This window comes from Mustela nigripes, chromosome 1 (genome assembly GCF_022355385.1).
Source record: "Mustela nigripes isolate SB6536 chromosome 1, MUSNIG.SB6536, whole genome shotgun sequence".
NCBI lineage: Eukaryota > Metazoa > Chordata > Mammalia > Carnivora > Mustelidae > Mustela > Mustela nigripes.
This window is the reverse complement of record NC_081557.1, coordinates 124567665-124588681: the sequence shown is the minus strand read 5'-3', so window position 1 is coordinate 124588681 and position 21017 is coordinate 124567665. Positions and strand designations below refer to the sequence as shown.

General features: G+C 38.1%; 1 protein-coding gene and 1 long non-coding RNA gene across 3 annotated transcripts in view; one reads left to right on the top strand and one right to left on the bottom strand.

Annotated features, from left to right (window-relative positions):
* Positions 1–21017, bottom strand: part of MMAA (metabolism of cobalamin associated A) — a 63600-nt gene that overhangs the window by 22825 nt on the left and 19758 nt on the right. The window contains exon 1 of one of the 2 annotated variants that reach the window (XM_059393701.1): positions 865–894. The exons of the other annotated variant lie outside the window; for it this stretch is intronic. The gene's annotated coding sequence lies outside the window, so the exon portion shown is untranslated. Of the gene's footprint in view, positions 1–864; positions 895–21017 lie in introns of those variants that run through there. 2 annotated transcript variants of the gene reach the window in all.
* LOC132013625 (uncharacterized) lies at positions 963–4028 on the top strand. Its single transcript, XR_009403050.1, has 2 exons — positions 963–1660; positions 2428–4028. It is a non-coding gene; the product is annotated as an uncharacterized LOC132013625 (long non-coding RNA).

Sequence of the window (21017 nt, the reverse complement as noted above, 5' to 3'; positions counted from 1 at the left end):
AGAATACAGCTCTTAAAATAAGAGTTGTTCCCTTTTTAAAATTCTAATTACTTTGAACACAAAGCGATATTAAATGTTTACCAATAAAAGAGTATTTTGAACACTGCAGATGACCCCCAAAGGATTAAGAATCTGCACAGGCCTTTGGGAAACTTCTACCGACTTAGAAAAGCTATAATAATCTGTTTTCCGGAGTATTATTTACCGGGGCACAGCTCTTAAGAAAGGTCGTAAAATAAGAAAATTTATGCTATTTTGGCTTCAGTGGTCTTTCATTTGCTAATGAGAAATATAAATTATTTGAATGCAGCTCATCTGCCGAAAGGACTTAGCCCTCTAGAGTAGTTGACAAAGCCTAGATGCGCCTTGTGACTTTCAGTTTGAACCCTAATTTTATACCCTGGATTTTATTCCACAGAAGAGCTGTTTTAATTTCAGTCTTGGGGAGTAGCTACACTGGACGGACAATCCTGCCTTTCCGGATCCATTCTCTGGTTAACCATTCCAGGTTTGGCAGCGGCAAGGGACCAGCAACCTTACCAAAACCTCCTTACTGTGGCACACGGTAAGCTCTTAGCCCTGCCTAAAATGATGCAAAACTTCTAACACGGCTTACAGAGCCTTTGCTTTTTGAAGGGAAAAAAAACAACGAAACTTCCCTCTGAACCCATTCTGCCCAGCCTGCCTGTCAGCACAGAACCCGCATTCCCAGCATCACTCAATTCAGTAATATTCTCCTTTCCTTCCCCCACCCCAAAACCTCCAGGGGGCGCCCCCGACACCCGGGTGGGCCCCAAGGGCGGCCCGAGGTGGGAGCCCAGCGCCGACTCCAGACGCCGCGCGCAACCCCCGCCCCACACTCACCCGCCCGAGGCCACGGAAGTGCGGCCCCGCCCCGCCCCTTCCGCCGGACAGGGTTCGCCCCGCCCCGCCCCGCGCTGGCCGCGGCGCGCAGGCGCAGGGCCCACTGCCGGACGCGAGAAGCCCTGGGGCGCCCGGGGGCCGGTCGGAGGCGTGGGGCGGGGCTAGGGTCCGGGCGGACGTGGCCGCGGAATTCCGGCGTGTGTGGGGGCCGCGTGTGCGTGAAGGGTGCGGGCCTGCGTCGAGAGTGGAAGTTGGCGGGGCGCTGGGAAGCTGTCTGGAGTGAGGCGGGGCAGGTGGTTTAGGGCTTTCGGGTTGCTTTTCTCTGGGTCCGCATTGGGTCGCCCGCCTCCAGATCTCGAGGGCGGCCTTCCTACCCTCTCAGCCTTGGCGCTCTGCGAAGCAAGTGGGACGGAGCCGGACTGCAGCCCCGGGGCCCCGCGGCGTCGGGATCCGCCGGCGCAGACCCCGTTCTTCCAATGCCAGGAGCTCCCAGTGTGGGGTAGAGGGCGGGACGTGGGATGCTTGACAAACCGGTAACATCACGGAGACTCCCAACTCTGCAGAGCAGTTTCCAGCCTGTTGGAATAAACGCTCCACCGAAACAGAGCTCGAGTGTTTAAGCCGTGGCACAGTTTTTTCCTCTTGAAAGTTAACCATTCGTATGAACGTTTTAACTTGTACCAAAAGTAAGGACCCGCGATTGCCCTCGGAAAGTTGCCGAGGAAGGTTTCCCGGTTGAAATGGAGATGAAAACGAACATGCTTAATATTTGCTATCTCACTGCCGGACTGGAATGGTAACTAATTTTTTTGAAAACCTGTTGGGTTTGTGTAATAAGTAATAAAACCTGAGTTTTACATGACTTCTAGGGTTTTTAGGGAAAACTGAAGTCTCCCAAATGTATGCTGTAATGTAATAAAGACAGCACCAATAGGCAATAAATAGCAAGGATCAAATTATGGCAAATAGAAATGGTACTATAATTAGTATTTGGAGCCAAGGCCGCAATACGCACTCCTGCATGTAATAGTCAGACTTGCATGCATTGGTGAGGGGTTAGGCCTTCCCCAACCCTTGGTATGGGTTCATTCTTGTTAGACGTAGACCAATAAAAAAAAATTTTTAAAAAGAACTCTTGGTTTTCATTACTGTATTACTGTTCAGACTAAAGGATCACCACTTTTACCTCAATTGTAATTGGCCCAAGTATAGTCAACTAGGGAAAACGAAACATCAGTCAAAGTGAAGTAGAGGGCCTAGTGGAGAACAGGGAAGCGGATCTGGTTTCAGATCTCAGCTCCTGAATACAATAAATACAGTAAAGATAAAAACTTGGTCATGTTACTTCATTTCTTTAAGTTGGGGATTCATGATCTATACAATGGTTTGTGTTTTGTTTTTTATTTTTTGGTGTTAAATTTTATGAAAACTGCATTACCTAAGGAGGTTGAGGAAGTTTATTAATTTAAAAATGACTTTCAATCTTTACCTGGTTTTTAGTCTACAAACTGTTAAACACTTTAGTTCATTTCACCTTTTTTTTTTTTTTCTTTTTAAATCCAGGTGTTTCCTAAACTGTTCTATGGAACATTAGTCCTTTGCAAATGTTAATGGATGCTTTGTGGAAAAAATTTCCGGCATCAGTACTGGGGAAACACACACCTGCTGCGAGGTTTTTGGAGGTACATCTGTGTAGCATTCTTGCTGAAAACACAGCCTGAATCTGTGAGGAATACCCAGATAAATTCACAATGTGATCTATTTGGACTTTTCGGTATAAGATCAAAGCACAGAAGAAATAAAAAGAAAGGACGATCTCAAGTTAGGGCAACTGAACTGGGTAGGATTCTGGATTTTTTTTAAGTTTCAGAAGACTTTTGTGGACAATTGGAGAATTTTGAACATGGAAGCAAAATTAAATATATTGTTGGCTTTAATTTCTCAGGTATGATAAATTGTGTTTATTACAAGAATGCTTTTATTCTTAGGAGGTGCATGTTCAAGTCTTTAGAGGAAAGATCATGATATCTGTTTGGGAACTTCACTCAAATAGTCCCTGCTTAAAAAATATATATATATATGTATGTAAAGAGAAAACAGCCCTGTGTTAATTATGGTTCTAGGTGAAGCGTATATGAATGCTCTTTTCACCCTTCTATAGACTTGAAATTTTTAAAAATTGAAAGTTGGGGAATAAAGTATAGCTAGCAGATACTAGTTTTTCCTTTTTTTTTTTCCTAACTAGCAATTACTTTAAAAAAATAAAATATACTGATAACATTTAATTATTAGAAAATACAGAATTCATTTATATATTAGAAATGAATATAAGAAATTTATTTATTCAGTTATATAAGAAATACTAGTTTTCTTATACTCTGACCTTGAGGAATGGCGTGCTATGTCTAAGAACTATAGGAGATTGAGAAATGACCTCACTCTTTAAGGCATGATATTGAATCTACACTGAGGCCTGTTCACTAGAGTAAGGTTCGGGTACATCAGTCATCCCTGCTCTATACTGTGTATGTTTCATTAGAATTTTAACAATATTAATGAATTCTTATAATCTGTTAATAGTTTTTAAAATTGCTCATTTATTCCTACAAATATTTCTTTACTACTGTGTGCCCAGGCACTGTACTAGGTTTGAAAGACCCCTCCCCTAGAAGATAGAAAGGATAACTAACCGCTTGTTTGCTTTTCTGTGAACCGCTGGCTTTTAGGCGTAAATTAGGTTATTAATTGCTTATTAATTGCTCTTTTGCCCTTCTGTAACTGCTTGGCTTATAGAAATAATAGAAGACGCCATGATGGCATTCCTACCTTCCCCCTTCTTGTTCCCCCTCCCTGCCTCTCTCCTCCCACGCGCGGGCCCTCAGAACCAATCAGCTTGTTCCCCCTTCCCGCGCCTCTCTCTTCGCACCTCTCTCTTCGCGCGCGGGTCCCCAAAGCCAATCAGCAAACTCCACGTATGCCTTTTTCAAAAGTTCTGTCAACCAATCAGTTGCGCCCCACCCAAAACTTGTTTGTACCTGTCTATAAAAACCCGGCACCACCCCAGCCGGGTGTGCTCAGCTAGCAGGAGCTGCTGACCACCCGCAGGCGTGCGCTGACCCCCCGCAGGCGCCTGCGTAACAATAAAGAACCTCTTGCTGATTGCATCCAGTGGCAGTGTTGGATTCTTGGGTAAGGGGATCCGCGGGTCTTTCAGGTTCTAGAGATAAAACTGCCATCAGTAAATGTACAGATAAAGTTCCTGCCCACACACAGTTTACATTTGGGGAACAAGAAAGAACACAGAGTAAAAGGAAATACCTATCAAATGATAAGTGGTATGTAGAATAACAAACTAGGGTTTAGAGATTAGGGGGCCCCAGTAAGGGTGGGCAAATACTACATTATGTAGGGTGAACAAAGACGACCTAACAGAGAAGGTGACATTTGAGCAGAGATCTGAAGGAAGTGAAGGAGTGGTAAAGTGCAGACTCAGAAGGGGACAGCATGCTTGGCATGTTTCAAGAAGAGCAAGGAGACCAAAATGAATGATGATAAGTAAGAGGGAGAGTTGTAGGCGATGGGGCCAGAGAGGTAGATGAAGCCAAATTATTAATATGCTTTCAGATGTTTTAGCTCCTTTTTGAATAGACTTTCTGGGAAGCCCTTGCTGTAGTGCTAGCATGTGTAGAACATAGTGACTGCTAGCTGTTTTTGTATTCATTTTCTGTTTCACAAACTTAGTGATTTAAAAGAAGACAGATTTATTATCTTATAATTCTGTGAGTCTGAAGCGCAACATGGGTCTCACTGGGGTAAAATCAAGATATCGGCTGACTGCATTCCTTTCTGGACAGAATCCTCTCTAGGGAAGGCTTTGTTGCTTTGCGTTTTCCTGCTTTTAGAGGCCACTTACTTCCTCAGCCTGTGGCCCCTTTCTATCTTCAAAGCCATTAACATTGGTTAAAGATTCTCCACTGTTAAGGATTCCTGTGATTAAATTGGACACACCCGGATAATCCAGGTTAATCTGTCCATACCACAGTTCTTAACCTTAATCACATCTGCAGAATCCCTTTATCCTTATAACATTCACAGATCTGGCAATTAGGGTGCGAACATCTATGGGAGGAGCATTCTTCTTACCACAGTCCATCCTCTGACCCCCAAAGAGTCCTGTCTGTTCACATACAAAATCTACTCACCCCCTCCCTCAATCCCTCCAACTGTCAACATATTACAGCATTTCATCTAAATTTCAAGATTACCAGACCTCATGTAAAGTATTTATAGGTGCATGGCTCTGACTATAATCCACCCTGGGGCAAAATCCCTTTCCATTTATAGACTTGGGAAGCAAGAAAACAAAATGTCTGCTCCCAAAATGCAAGGGAAGAGGAGGCACGGAGGAGCAATTGCAGCTGTTCCCATTCAATAAGGGAGAACAAAGAAGGGAAAAAAGTCACCAGTCCCAAACAATGTCAAAATATAATCAGGCAGTCTCCATTAAGTTTCAAGGCCAGGGAATAATCCTGTGGTTCTTGGTTCTGGTCTCTGGGCTCATGGCTCCACTCTGGGCACTGGGAGTCACAGCATGGACATCTTTGTGTGGTTATTATTGTGCCCATCACAAGCATCGTTGTTAGATTTAGTATTTTATTTTATTTTTTTTACTAATCTTTAGCAGTTCCTCAGCTCTTAAGTTTCTTCATTAGCCCCAGTCAAGAGGTTAATTACCTTTACACAAATACAAAATCAGTACTTGAGGAGTTCACCCCATTTTTAAGGAACTTTATTGTACATCATTTCATGATAAATGCAAATATCCCATCCAATTTCTCTTAGATGAACAAGGATTTACTCCCAATCTTATATACAGGTCATATTTTCTTTATCTGCAGTTAATTTATTCTAAAACTATTGATTTCTGAAAAAAAAAATAAAATTATTGATTTCTTTCAGGCCCAAGGGTACCTATGTTATGCTTCATTTTATGGGATAGGCAAAGTTTTACAACTTCTAAGGCCATCACTCTTGCCCTTTAAGGACACTGAAAACTCATTTCTGCCTCCCAGCAGGTGGCAGCAAATCAATATTCGATAAGGTGCAGTAAAATTACTATAATTTTCCTGTCCTGATAAACATTCTGGGTATTGCAGACTGTGGCTTTTCCTAGCTAGAAGAGTAAAAAGACTGTTGTTCCCAGATTATAAGAATTTATATCAATGTATCAACTACTTGGGAGAATGTATTTAATTTATGTGACTAAATTTTATTATGTAGTTATATTAATATTCATTGTCTCTCACAGTACCCAAAGTCCATTTGTAAGCAGTTTTCTTGGAATAACAATAATGCTCATATGTTCTCTCCATAGATCAACAATAACTCTCCATAGCCATTATTTGGCTAATATTCATCAACACAACACAGCATTCAAAATTGATGGGAGACAGATAAAGTGTTCTTAGAGGAAATATGTATAGCTCTTTTATAACCTCTTTAAAAAAGAATAGCTATTTAATGATCTAAGTCTAGGTCAGCAAAATGATCCATGGGTCAAGTTTGGGCCAGAGTCTGCTTTTGTACACCCTATGACGAAACTCTTAACAGAGCTAATTTAAAAATAGAGACAAATTATCAGTATCTGGAATAAAAGATCACTAAAGATCCCACAGACATTAAAACACTAGTTCTTGGGGCGCCTGGGTGGCTCAGTGGGTTAAGCCTCTGCCTTCGGCTCAGGGTCCTGGGATGGAGCCCCACATCGGGCTCTCTGCTCAGCGGGGAGCCTGCTTCCTCCTCTCTCTCTGCCTGCCTCTCTGCCTACTTGTGATCGCTGTCTGTCAAATAAATAAATAAAAAAAACAAAAAAAAAAAAAAACCTAGTTCTCAACTGGAGGTGTTTTACCCCCCAAGGAACATTTAACAATATCTAGAGACATTCTTGGTTATCACACCTGGAGAGGCTGCTACCAGCGTCTGGTGTGTGGAAACCAGGGATGCTGCTTTGCACAGGACAGTTCCCACTGCAATTTTCTAGCCCCAAATATCAATAGCACTGAGGCTGAAAAATTCCAATTAAAACCACAGAGGGAAAATACTACAAATTTAGGTTAATAAAATTTGATAGCTTAGAAGAAATGAATAAATTCTTTGAAAAACAAAACTGACTGAAGAAGTAGAAAATCTTAGTAGTTCTACATCTATTACAGAATTTGAATTCATAACTAAAGAACACTTTGCAAAGAAAATTCCAGGCCCAGATGCTATTGCTGGTGAATTTTATCAACATTTAGAAAATACATGCTGTCAATCTTACCTAAACTCTTGAAGAAAACAGAGGAAGTGAGAATATTATCCCAATTTTGTAATAATAGCATAACCATGATAGAAATATATCTGACAAAAACATTAAAAGAAAATACATAAAATACTAGCAGGTTGACCCTAACAATAAAGGATAAAAGACAATAGCCAACTGAGTTTTTTCCTAGAATGCAATTTTTGCTCAACATTTAATAAATTAAACAATGTAGCATACCATATTAACAGAGAAAAAATGTTATGATCATTTCAAGAAACTTAGAAAAAGCATTTGACACAATTTATGCCAATTCATTTGGAAAACATCCATAAAACTAGAAATAAAAGAGGACTGGCTTCATTTTATAAAGAGCATCTATGAAAGACCAATAGCTACTATCATGCTTGGTGTGAAATATTCAACCCTAGGGTTAGGAAAAAGTTGGAAATGTCTGCTCTCCTCACTTCTATTCAACTTTGTGTCAATGGTTTTAGATACCGCAATAGGCAAAAATAAAATTATACAAGGTGCAAAGATTGGAAAGGAAGAATAAAACTATTCACAAGGGTCTTCATAGAAAATTATTTTTCTTTATTTTTACTTTTTATTTTTTTAAGGTTTTTAATTATTTGACAGAGAAAGTGCGCACAAGTAAGCAGAGTGGCAGAAAGAGACAGAGGGAGAAGCAGACACCTTACTGGATCAGGGAGCCCTATGCAGGACTCCATCTCGGGACCCTGGAATCATGACCTGACCCAAAGGCAGTCACTTAAACCACTGAGCCACCCAGGGGCCCAGAAATTTATTTTTAAAAACTATTAAGTACTTCTCTTTAGATTAATAACTGTCCATGTAGAAAAATCTTTGAATTCTACTAGAATGAATAACTGAAATTAGTGCGCTCAGGATAACCTCGGTATGCAGAAATCAGTATTTCTATATATTAGCAAGCAGCAATTAGAATATGAATTTTAAATATAACATTTAAAATGGCATTTAAATACCTAGGAATAAATGTAATGAAAGACAGGAAAGAACTGTACTACTCTGAAACATTGCTGAAATGAAAGACCCAAATAAATGGATAGTGTGGGGATCTCTCTTTCTTTTTCTCCCCGCCTCCGCCACTGCCCCCCCCCCACACCTGTGCACCAGAACATATACCAAGAAAGACTATATGACTATATTCTGGGTTATAAAACCCAATAATTGATTTGTAAGGATTGAAACCATGCAAAATATGTTTCCAGACCACAATAAAATTAAAATAGATGTTAATAATAAGTTTCTGGAAAATCCTCAAATCTCAGTAATCAAAGACATAGATTTTCTAAATTGCTGGCCACAGAAGTTTGGTTGACACTGAAGACATGTTTCTTCTCTCCACAGCCAGTTGAATCACATAGCAATTGAGTGTGGACACATTAGTACCACATTCTGACCAACTGCGCTAAGCCAGCACTGCCCTGAGATTGGAATAGGTTGCGAGCAACTGTAGACGGCTGTTATATACTTAAATCTTGCACTGGAACAGAGTTACAGCATATTTAAGATTCATGAGATCATTCCCATTCCATGCTTTCTTTCCCTCACAGCCTGAAAATACTGATGAAAAATCTGGGAACAAGACTGTGGGTGTAGTTGACAAAACAGAAAAGGTGTTCCTGGACAGATTTTGATGAATTTAATAAGTGGAAAGATAATGAACATAGACTATATTTGCATAATGGCATAACAAAAATTCATTGAACGAAGCTAGCTCTCTGGGGAAACCACACTTTGGAAATTGAATGTAAGACTCTGCTCCTGGCAAGACTATTCTTTCTATCTAAGGATGCACATGGTTTTCGGGGGGGGGGGGGGCGGATACCTTACATGCTTTATTCTCACTGATCTTAAATATCCTTCATTCTATTTTTCTGGAAATAATTAAAATTCATTTTCCAAGAGGAAAAAATTTCAAGCATCTGGAGTCATCCAAATGAATCTCTTTCCAGGATTTATAAAAGCATACAGTTCTCTTTAATAGACCTTGACAAAGATTTGGGACTATAAGTCATGTTTAATTTTTTTTTAAGATTTTATTTATTTATTTGACAGAGAGAGACACAGAGAGAGAGGGAATATAAGCAGGGAAAGTGGGAGAGGGAGAAGCAGGCTTCCCGCCGAGGAGAGAGCCCGATATGGATGCTGGGATCATGACCTGAGCTGAACGCACTGAGCCACCCAGGTGCCCCAGTCATGTTTAATTTTAAAAGGTTTTTTCCACCCTTGAAAAGAATTTTAGGTTATCTCCCCCCCACTATTATTTATTTTGACTATCAATTGTGGTTAATTTAACCAGATAATTTTCAAATTTCACTTTGTAAGAATAGTTTAGAAGAATTTTCTTGCCAGAAGTTTCCTCCTTTTTCTAAAAAGGCATTATTATTTAAATATTCTTTCAATATCCACCTTTTGCAGTTTTTAATTTCATGTTACTTCTGATCATTCTAAAGATAATTATACCATTTTGGTATAATGTTATACCATTTTGGCATAATTTTCTAAAATCTCAGGAGACGTCTTCTCTGATACTCATTCCATTCTAGATTTGAACATAAAGAAAAAACCAAATATGATGGTTTGTTAACAGTAAATCATAACTGATATTATTGAGTTATTTGATGGCCATTGTGCTATTATCATAATAGTAATTTTTCCTCTCAACGTTCCTATGAGATAGATACTACTGGTATCCCCATACGTATGAGGAAGTTGAGACTCAAGGAGAGTAACCAAAGTGCCCAAGGCCATATCATATTGAGTAGGAAAGCCAAGCTTTGAGCTCTTAAAAATGACTACAGTGTTCACGTAATCCATGATCGGTGTTTACTAGTTTTCATTTTGCTGTGCTTTAAATAAAGTAGCAGAACTACTGTTTCAGATCCCCCAACTTATTATGACTGTAATTTCAGGGCTGGCTCTCTCTAAAATGTACTGTAATGGCACCTTGTCTTCTTCTACGTAGCAGGTTTTCCAGTGTGATACTCAGTTTCACCACATGATGGTGCCAATGAAGTGAGAAGCCTCATGCTGCTACTATTTGACATTAGGCTCAGACCTAAATATAAATGTCAACAGAAAATAATTAAAGGTGTTAAAAAAAAAAGATTAAAAAAGATTGGCCACAAAGAATTACAGTCTAGAATATCTTTTCAAAACATAAGGAATGAAAAGATCATAGCTATAAAAAGGGTAAGAGTAACTGACTCATAAAAGTTAAAAATAAAAAGATAAAAGATGAGCCTTTGTACTCATAAAGAAGTATGTGGGACAGATGTCAGAGACTTCCCACAGGAAGGAAAACACGAAAGGAAATGAACTAAATGAGAGCAGGTGACTTACCAAAAAAAAAAAAAAAAAAGAGAGAGAGAGAGAGAAGAAAGAGAAGGGAAAAAAGAGACCAGCTGTATAGTGATGTAGCTCCAGGGTCAAATGGTAAGTGTTCCAGTAAGATTCCACAGTAAGTGCAAATGCGGTAGCAAAAGCAAAAGCCAGAGAGTAAGGATTTTAGAGAACCTTTTAATAGACAACTATTTCTTTTTCCAACCAAGATATGTATTACTATTTCTTCCCTTGCAATATCAAAGATATAACTTACTATGGAAGGAAGAAGCACTGTTTTTCAGAAATTTACCAAAGCAAGTCTGGATGCATCCTGCTCATTAAAGCTATTCCAGTGACTCAAAATGTGAGCCCTGGCCAATCCTCATCCCTTCAAGTTGTTATAAATGCAAATTCTTTGGCCCCATCCCAGACTGAATCAAACTCTGGGCGTGGGGCCCTTCAGGTGCTTCCGATGCAGCTGAAAGATCCAAGTCCAACTGCATCACTTAAGAAAAACAAAAGAAGAAAAGAAACCCATCAAAACATTATTAATATAGAGATATTGAAAATTATAATATTAAAGGAGTATTAAGTAAATCATGAAATGTCGTCAGGGTATTTAAACAAGTTTGATGGATAGTTTTTAATCATGGAAAATATATATCCTTGTGGAGAATTCAGATTACAACATTGATCTCAATTATGTAAAAACAGTTCTGCAAAAAGTAGAAGGTTAACAATGGCTGCCTTGGAGTGATGGGATTATATACACCTTTCTTTTCTGCTGCTTTATATTGCAGGTGCTGTTTTCAAACTTTCTATAAGGAGCCATTTTACAAAAAAAATAATAAATCTTATTAATGATTTTTTTAAAAAGTAAAAAAAGGGATACCTGGGTGGCTCAGTTGGTTAAGCAACTGCCTTGGGCTCAGGTCATGATCCTGGGGTCCTGGGTTCGAGTCTTCATAAGGCTCCCCCTGCTCAGCAGGGAGTCTGCTTCTCCTTCTCCCTCTGCCTGCTGCTCCTCCTATTTGTGCTCTCTCTCTCTCCTTGTCAAATAAATAAATAAAATCTTTTTTTTTTTAAGATTTTATTTATTCATTTGACAGAGAGAGATCACAGGTAGGTAGAGAGGCTGGCAGAGAGAGAGAGAGAGAGAGGGAAGCAGGCTCCCCGCTGAGCAGAGAGCCCAATGCGGGACTCGATCCCAGGACCCTGAGATCATGACCTGAGCCGAAGGCAGCAGCTTAACCCACTGAGCCACCCAGGCGCCCCAATAAAATCTTTTTTTAAAAAAAGTAAGAAGAGAGACTTTCTGAAGTCAAAATACTATTTACAGATTATATTCTTGCCTATTTTTTTCTCTATATGTGGTTAATTAGGAAGAAATTGACACAGTGACAGTCCAAGGCATAAGGAAGAAAGGCAGTCATGATTTTGCTTAGTGGAGAGACAAAGCACAGAAAGACCACAGAGTTGATGTATCAGTGTTGAAATTGGTACAGGAAGTAAAAATTTGAGAGGGAGAGAAAATAATCTTTTTACATACAGTAACCATGTGCTTTACTCTTTCAAGTATCATTAGTGAAAATACTAAGCATTCTAACGTAAAGAAAAATGTCTTCAAATTTAAAAGATAATAGGCTTAAACACATTAGCCCTGAGAAAGCTTCTTATTTTGTCCCTATGCCATTTGAATTAATGGCCTGACAAATCAAGTAGGGGAAAAAATCCCTCATATGACTAGTTTTAAAGATTGATATCTATGTTTATGAATATCCTGAATATTGCACCCTACATATGATTCTTTTCTTGACAAATGCCTGTGAAATATGTGTTAAAACTGGTAAATAGAGTAGGCCACAAAAACTCAGTAAATTTTTTTAAAATCTGAAACTAAATAGGCCACACTCCCTAAAAATAATAAAATACAATCAAAATCAATAATAAATAAAAAAACAGGGGAAAAAGGAATCGTTTGAAAACGGAGGAGGGAAATGACTCCAAATAAGTCTTAGGGTAAAAAGGAAATCAAAATTTCAGAGAAGGCACATGTGAAATAATAGAACTAATGGGATGCTCCCAAAGTTGAAGTCAGAAACACATTTATTATTTAAATATTTTCATTACCTAAATAATAAAACTTAAAGGTAAATGGAGTATTCAACTCAATAAATTAGAAAGAATTTTTTTTGGTTGTTAGATTTTTTTCAAAAGAATTTTTTTAAAAAATCATAAGAAAGCAAATAAAGGTGAAATCAGTAATTAAAGAAATAAAAACTATTGGAGGCATAAATGGAGGAAAAGTACTACAGAAATGCTCTGGAAAATTCTAATTAAAATGCACACACACGCACACACACACATTAAGAATGAGGAAGAGAATAGAAACACAGGTTGAATATAGTTTTTTAAATTATAAAATGAGACTTATCTTTCCAGTTATATGGCAGGCTACATTATTCAGGCCAACCCTCCCAGCTAGAGGGAAGAACAACTTAAAATAATGGATAGCACAAAAAACCAGTTCTTAAAAGTAACATAGACCTCCTATGAGACAGTAAGGCATTTCCAGGCCAAAATCTAAATAGAGAGGGACCCCAGAAATGTTAGCAGAGCACTTCAGTTGCTTTGCCCTAAGAACATTTGCTTACCTAGGCAAACTTTCACTTTAATGGCCTTGCAGAATGTGGATAATAGAAATCAAAGCCCAGGGTTTTCTCACGGTGAAGATCTAGATAAAGCCAAGATACTCTTGAATAAAGCCAAGATACTCAAGGGATATTCCCTTGGTCCAAGGATGAGCCAAAAGTTAACCTAGTCCACTTTTGCAGGAAAGGTTGTCTTAGCTCTGAGCAGAGCAGGGATGGGAAATAAAAACCATCCCTGAGAAGTTTTAACCAGATGAATGCATACCATAGTTACATCACCAGAGTGGTTCCAAAACCCTTATGCCATGAATTTAAGCTGTTTCTGAACTGATAGTGCTCCAGTGTACCAAGCAGAGACAAAGGATTCCCATAGGAATCCTTAAAAATAATTTTCCAAGGGAAAACAAAAAGCAGTTCACAGTCAAAAGTAATGGAGTGTCACGGGGAAATCACGAAGAACAAAACCCAGCAGAAACTACAAACTGCAGAAACAAAAAACATAAAATGAATTTAGCTATTCAAATTCTTCAGGGACAGATAATACAATTACTATGCTTACTATGTTTTAAAAAATGAAAAACAAGTTAAAATATCTTCAGAGAATAGAAAACTATAAAATACAAGCTAATATATATGCAAGAGAACAAAACAGAACCTGTAGAAATAAAAAACAAAACACTCAAATGGAGATTTAATAACATATTAAGAATTAGTGCATTTGAAAAAAGAATTAGTGCATTTGAAGATAGATAGGAAAAGAAAAAAAGAATTAGTGCATTTGAAGATAGATAAGAAATTATTCTGAATACAGAGATACAAATAAGTATTAAGTATAAACGAGAGTTTATGTAACATGGAGCTTAGAGTAATAAAGTCTATCACACATCTAGTATCAGTTCCAATTAAAGAGGAGAAAAAAAGAGATGTGGCATGGTAATGGCTGAGGATTTTCAAGAAGTACTCAAAACACTCAGAGTAAATCTCCACTGAGAAACACAGTGTCACTGCAGAAAAACTTAAAACTTAAGATTTTAAAAGAAGCCAGGAAGGGGGGTGGGGTGGAAAGGACATATTCAAAGGATCTCCAATTAGATTGACAGCAAGTGATGAAAACCAATACATAGTGAAATATCTTTAATATTTTGAAAGAAAATCACTACTGATCTAAAATCCTATATCCAGTAAACATTTTTAAACAAAAAACAGAGAGAGTTTACCACCACTGTAAAATTCCAAAAAAGAAATTGCAAAAGATATAATTTGGACTGAAGGGAAGTGATTTGAAAGGAAGAGTCAGCTAGGCAAAAGGAAATAAAGGCCAGAGGAAGGGCCAAATGGTATGAGTAAGTATGAACAAGTATTGTGTGTTTCAAACAAAAATAATGTTTAGTGGAATGAAAAACAACTTAGACTTAAAATCTATTAAAATAATGAAATCTTATTTGGCACAAGAAGTAAATGGACTTAAAATCGTTTTAGGTCCAGTGCCTGGGTGGCTCAGTGGGTTAAGCCTTTGCCTTCGGCTCAGGTCATGATCTCAGGGTTTTGGAATCGAGTACTGCATCGGGCTCTCTGCTCAGCGGGGAGCCTGCTTCCCTCTCTCTCCTCCTGCCTCTCTGCCTACTTGTGATCTCTCTGTCAAATAAATAAATAAAAATCTTTTAAAAAATTGTTGTAGGTCCTTGTAGATAAATATATTGATTTAATTTGGGTTTCCATAAGTTAAATATTTGTATTGTAATTTTTATGTAAAACAAATGGGGGAAACTGAAGTGATAAAAATGACCTAATCAACCCAAAAGTTCCAAATGTAGAGAAAAAGAAACAAGAAATAAATTCAAAGCACAAAATAAAATGGTAGCTAATAATGAGTTACACATATAAGCCCCTTATCTATTAGGAATTATATTTAATGTAAGTGTATTAATACTCAAAAGATAGATTGTGAAACTGGATTTTTAAAAATCAAGCCATATGCTTTTTACAAGGGGCAGATCTAAAACGTGAGGATACAAAAGTGTTGAAAGTTGGAGAGAGAGACAAGATGGCAGAGAAATAGCGGACTGAAATGATATCAGGTAGCAGGAGTTCAGCTAGATAGTTATCAAACCATTCCAAACACCTACAAACTCAACAGGAGATCAAAGAAAAAAAGAGCAGCAATTCTAGGAACAGAAAATCAACCACTTTCTGTAAGGTAGGACATGTGGAGAAGTGAATCCAAAGTGACAGGAAGATAGACCACAGGGGGTGAGGGCGGCTCCTGGCAAGTGAGAGAGCAATGGAACACAAAATCAGAACTTTTAGAATTCAGCTCCACTGAGGGACATCGCTCCAGGGGCTAAGTGGGGGTGGAGTCCTCACAGGGACAGTGTGGTCTCAGGACCTGCAGAGTCACTGAGGGTGACTGAGTATGGCAGAACTCTCAGATATCAGAGCAGAGAAGCCAACTACAGAGACAGAGCCGAGGAGTGAGCTCGCAGCTCAGGGTTACCTTAAGCCATGATCCAAGGCACAGTCAGGCCACTGCTTTTTGAGCAGGGACCCCACAAGTGGCAGATCTGGGGAGACCCACCTTCCTCCTCCAGAGGAGCAGTGTGGCAGGAATTTCCTGGGTTTGGAGACTCCAAACCGGGCTGTGTGCCAGAGACACAAATGCTTAGTCACAGGCCAGGTGAGCCCATAGTGCGGCCGGAGACCAGGGAGATGGGAGGGACTGACTGTTTTTCTGAGAGCACACTGAGGAGTGGGGCCCTGAGCTCTCGTGTCCTCTGGGCTAGAGATTGGGAGGCTGACATTTTCATTCCCATCCTCCAGAGCTCTATGGAAAGTGTTCAGGGAACAAAAGCTCCCAAGATTGAACCCAAGCAGATTTCTTAGGCTGGCCCCTGGCAAGGGCAGCACAATTCCACCTCAGGTAAAGACTTTGAGAATTACTACAACAGGCCCCTCCCCCAGAAGATCAGCAAGACCATGCAGCCAAGACCAAGCTCCCCAGTCAAGGAGAACAGCAGAACTCCAGAGCTGGGGGAAAGCAATGCATGGAATTCATGGCTTTTTCCTCATGATCCTTTAGTCTTGCAAAGTTAATTTTTTTTAGTTTTTTTTCTTATTTTAACTTTTCCTCTTTTGTCTTTTAACGATTTTTAACTAGTTTATCTTAACAATACCTTTCTTTAAAAAAAAAACCTTTTTAAACCTTCATTATTATAGTCATATTTTACCCTTCATTGTATTTAACCTTATTTTTTTTTAATACATATAGGTTTTGTTTTTTTTTCTAAAACATTTTGGGATACAATTTCTTCTAATAGATCAAAATATACCTTAAATCTAGCATAGGGCTTTGTTCTAGTCTCCAGCCTGAGCACATCCTCTCCTCTTTTTTTTTTCCCTTCTTTTTCCAACCAATTTATCTTATCAATTCCGTTTTTAGAATTTGTTTTAAATTTTCATCTTTACAGTTCTATTCCATCCCTTCTTCATGTTTACCCTTATTTTTGTATATATGTAAGTTTTTCTTTCTTTAAAATTTGAGAGGTAGTTTCTTCTAAGAAACCAAAATACACCCAAAATCAAGTGGGTGGCTCTGTTCTATTCACCAGTCTAATATATATATATATATATATATATATCATAAAAGAAATATATAATAAAATTATATATAATTATATATAATATATTATAAATATTGTATATCATATAAATATGATATATAAATATATATTTATAAAAATTATATATTTATATATAATAAAAGAAAAAATATATTATATAAAAGAAGTTTCATTTTTATATATAATATTTCTTTTTACCCTTTCTTCTCCCCCCAGTTTGGGGTCTCTTCTGATTTGGTTAGTGTACATTTTTCTGGGGTCTTTGCCACCCTTTTAGTATTTTATTCTCTCATTCATATATTCTTATTTGGATAAAGTAACAAGGTGTAAAAACTCACCACAAAAAAAAAAAAGAACAAGAGGCAGTACCAACAGCTAGGGATCTAATCAATACACACATTGGTAATATGTCAGATCTAGAGTTCAGAATGACAATTCTCAACGTGTTAGCTGGACTCAAAAAAGGCATGGAAAATATTAGAGAAACCCTGTCTGGAGAAATAGAATTCCTTTCTGGAGAAATAAAAGAACTAAAATCTAACCAAGCTGAAATCCAAAAATGTATTAATGAGGTGCAATCAAGAATGGAGGCTCTTACTGCTAGGATAAATGAGGCAGAAGAAAGAATTAGTGATATAGAAGACCAAATGATGGGCAATAAAGAAGCTGAGCAAAAGAGAGACAACTACTGAGCTACAAGGGGAGAATTCAAGAGATAAGTGATACCATAAGATGAAACAATATTAGAATAATTGGAATTCAAGAAGAAGAAGAAGAAGAGGAGGAGGAAGGTATATTGGAGCGAATTATTGTAGAGAATTTCCCTAATATGGCAAAGGGAATAAGCATCAAAATCCAGGAGGCACAGATAATCCCCTCAAAACCAATAAAAATAGGTCCACACCTCATCATCTAATAGTAAAATTTACAAGTCTTAGTGACAAAGAGAAAATTCTGAAAGCAGCTCAGGACAAGAAGTCTGTAACATACAATGGTAGAAATATTAGACTGGCAACAGACTTATCTACAGAGACCTGGCAGGCCAGAAAGAACTGGCATGATATATTCAGAGCACTACATGAGAAAAATATGCAGCCAAGAATATATCCAGCTAGGCTATCATTGAAAATAAAAGGAAAGATAAAAAGCTTCCAGGACAAACAAAAACTGAAAGAATTTTCAAACACCAAACCAACCCTACAGGAAATATTGAAAGGGACCCTCTAAGCAAAGAGAGAGCCTAAAAGTAGTAGACTAGAAAGGAACAGAGACAATATACAGTAAGAATCACCTTACAGGCGATACAATGGCACTAAATTAATATCTTTCAATAGTTACCCTGAATATAATTGGGCTAAATGCCCCAATCAAAAGACACAGGGTATCAGAATGGATAAAAAAACAAAACCCATCAATATGCTGTCTACAAGAAACTCATTTTAGACCCAAAGACACCTCCAGCTTTAAAGTGAGGGGATGGAAAACAATTTACAATGTTAATGGACATCAAAAGAAGGCTGGGGTGGCAATCCTTAGATCAATTAGATTTTAAGCCAAAGGCTATAATAAGAGATGAGGAAGGACACTATATCACACTCAAAGGGTCTGTCCAACAAGAAGACCTAACAATTTTAAATATCTATGCCCTTAACCTGGGAGCAGCCAACTATATAAACCAATTAATAACAAAATCAAAGAAACACATCGACCATAATACAATAATAGTGGGACTTTAACACTCCCCTCACTGAAATGGACAGATCATCCATGCAAAAGATCACAAAGGAAATAAAAGCCTTAAATGACACACTGGACCAGATGGACATCACAGATATATTCAGAACATTCCATCCCAAAGCAACAGAATACACATTCTTCTCTAGTGCACATGGAACACTCTCCAGAATAGATCACATCCTGGGTCACAAATCAGGTCTCAACTGATACCAAAAGTTTGGGATTATTCCGTGCATATTTTCAGATCACAATGCTCTGAAGCTAGAACTCAATCACAAGAGGAAAGTTGGAAAGAACCCAAATACACGGAGGTTAAAGAGCAGCCATCTAAAGAATGAATGAGTCAACCAGGAAATTAAAGAAGAATTGAAAACATTCAAGGCAACAAATGATAATGAAAACACAACTGTTCAAAATCTGTGGGACACAGCAAAGGCAGTTCTGAGAGGAAAATATATAGCAATACAAGCCTTTCTCAAGAAACAAGAAAGGTCTCAAGTACACAATCTAACCCTACACCTAAAGGAGCTGGAGAAAGAACAGAAAAGAAAGCCTAAACCCAGTAGAAGAAGAGAAATCATAAAGATCAGAGCAGAAATAAATGAAATAGAAACCAAAAGAACAGTAGAACAAATCAACGAAACTAGGAGCTTGTTCTTTGAAAGAATTAATAAGACTGATAAACCCCTGGCCAGACTTCTCAAAAAGAAAAGAGAAGGACCCAAATAAATTAAATCCTAAATGAAAGAGGAGAGATCACAACCAACACCAAAGAAATACAATTATAAGAACATATTATGGATAACTGTACACCAGGTAATTTGACAATCTGGAAGAAATGAATGCATTCCTGGAGATGTATAAACTACCAAAACTGAACCAGGAAGAAATAGAAAACCTGAACAGACCCATAACCAATAAGGAGATTGAAGCAGTCATCAAAAATCTCCAAACAAATAAGAGCCCAGGGTCAGACGGCTTCCCAGGGGAGTTCTACCAAGCATTTAAAGAAGAATTAATTCCGGGGCACCTGGGTGGCTCAGTGGGTTAAAGCCTCTGCCTTCGGCTCAAGGCATGATCCCGAGGTTCTGGGATCGAGCCCCGCATCGGGCTCTCTGCCGAACGGGGAGCCTGCTTCCTCCTCTCTCTCTCTCTCTGCCTGCCTCTCTGCCTACTTGTGATCTGTCTGTCTTAAAAAAAAAAAAAAAAAGAAGAATTAATTCCTATTCTCCTGAAACTGTTCCAAAAAATAGATATGAAAGGAAAACTTCCAAACTCATTTTAGGAGGCCAGCATCACCTTGATCCCAAAACCAAAGAACACATCAAGAGATTTACAAACCAATATCCTTGATGAACACAGATGTGAAAATTCTCACCAGAATACTAGCCAATAGGATCCAACAGTACATTAAAAGGATTATACACCACGACCAAGTGGGATTTATTCCTGGGCTGCAAGGTTGGTTCAACATCTGAAAATCAATCAAAGTGATATAATACATTAAGAAAAGAAAGAACAAGAACCATATGATACTCTCAATAGATGCAGAAAAAGCATTTGACAAAGTACAGCATCCTTTCTTTATCAAAACTCTTCAAAGTGTAAGGATAGAGGGTACATACCTCAATATCATCAAAGCCATCTATGAAAAACCCACGGTGAATGTCATTCTCAATGGGGAAAAATGGAGAGCTTTTCCACTAAGATCAGGAACATGGCAGGGATGTACACTATCACCAATGCTATTCAACATAGTACTAGAAGTCCTAGCCTCAGCCATCAGACAACAAAAAGAAATTAAAGGCATCCAAATTGGCAAAGAAGAAGTCAAACTATCACTCTTTGCAGATGATATGATACTTTATGTGGCTTTTCCACATAGAGATGTATAAACTACCAAATATATATATTTATACTTGTACAGGAATTCAGTAAGGTGTCAAGAGATAAAATCAATGCACAGAAATCAGTTGCATTTCTCTACACCGACAACAAGACAGAAGAAAGAGAAATTAAGGAGTCGATCCCATTTACAGTTGCGCCCAAAACCATAAGATATGTAGGCATAAACCTAACCAAAGAGATAAAGAATCTGTACTCGGAAAACTATAAAGTACTCATGAAAGAAATTGAGGAAGACACAAAGAAATGGAAAAGCATTCCATGCTCCTGGACTAGAAGAACAAATATTGTGAAAATGTCTATGCTACCTAAAGCAATCTATGCATTTAATGCAATCCCTATCAAAATACCATCATTTTTTTTAAAGAAATGGAAACCTAAAATTTACATGGCACTAGAAAAGACCCCAAATAGCCAGAGTAATGTTGAAAAAGAAAGCCAAAGTTGGTGGCATCACAATTCCAGACTTCAAGCTTGATTACAAAGTTGTAATCATTAACACAATATGGTACTAGCAGAAAAACAGACACACAGATCCATGGAACAGAATAGAGATCCCAGAAATAGACC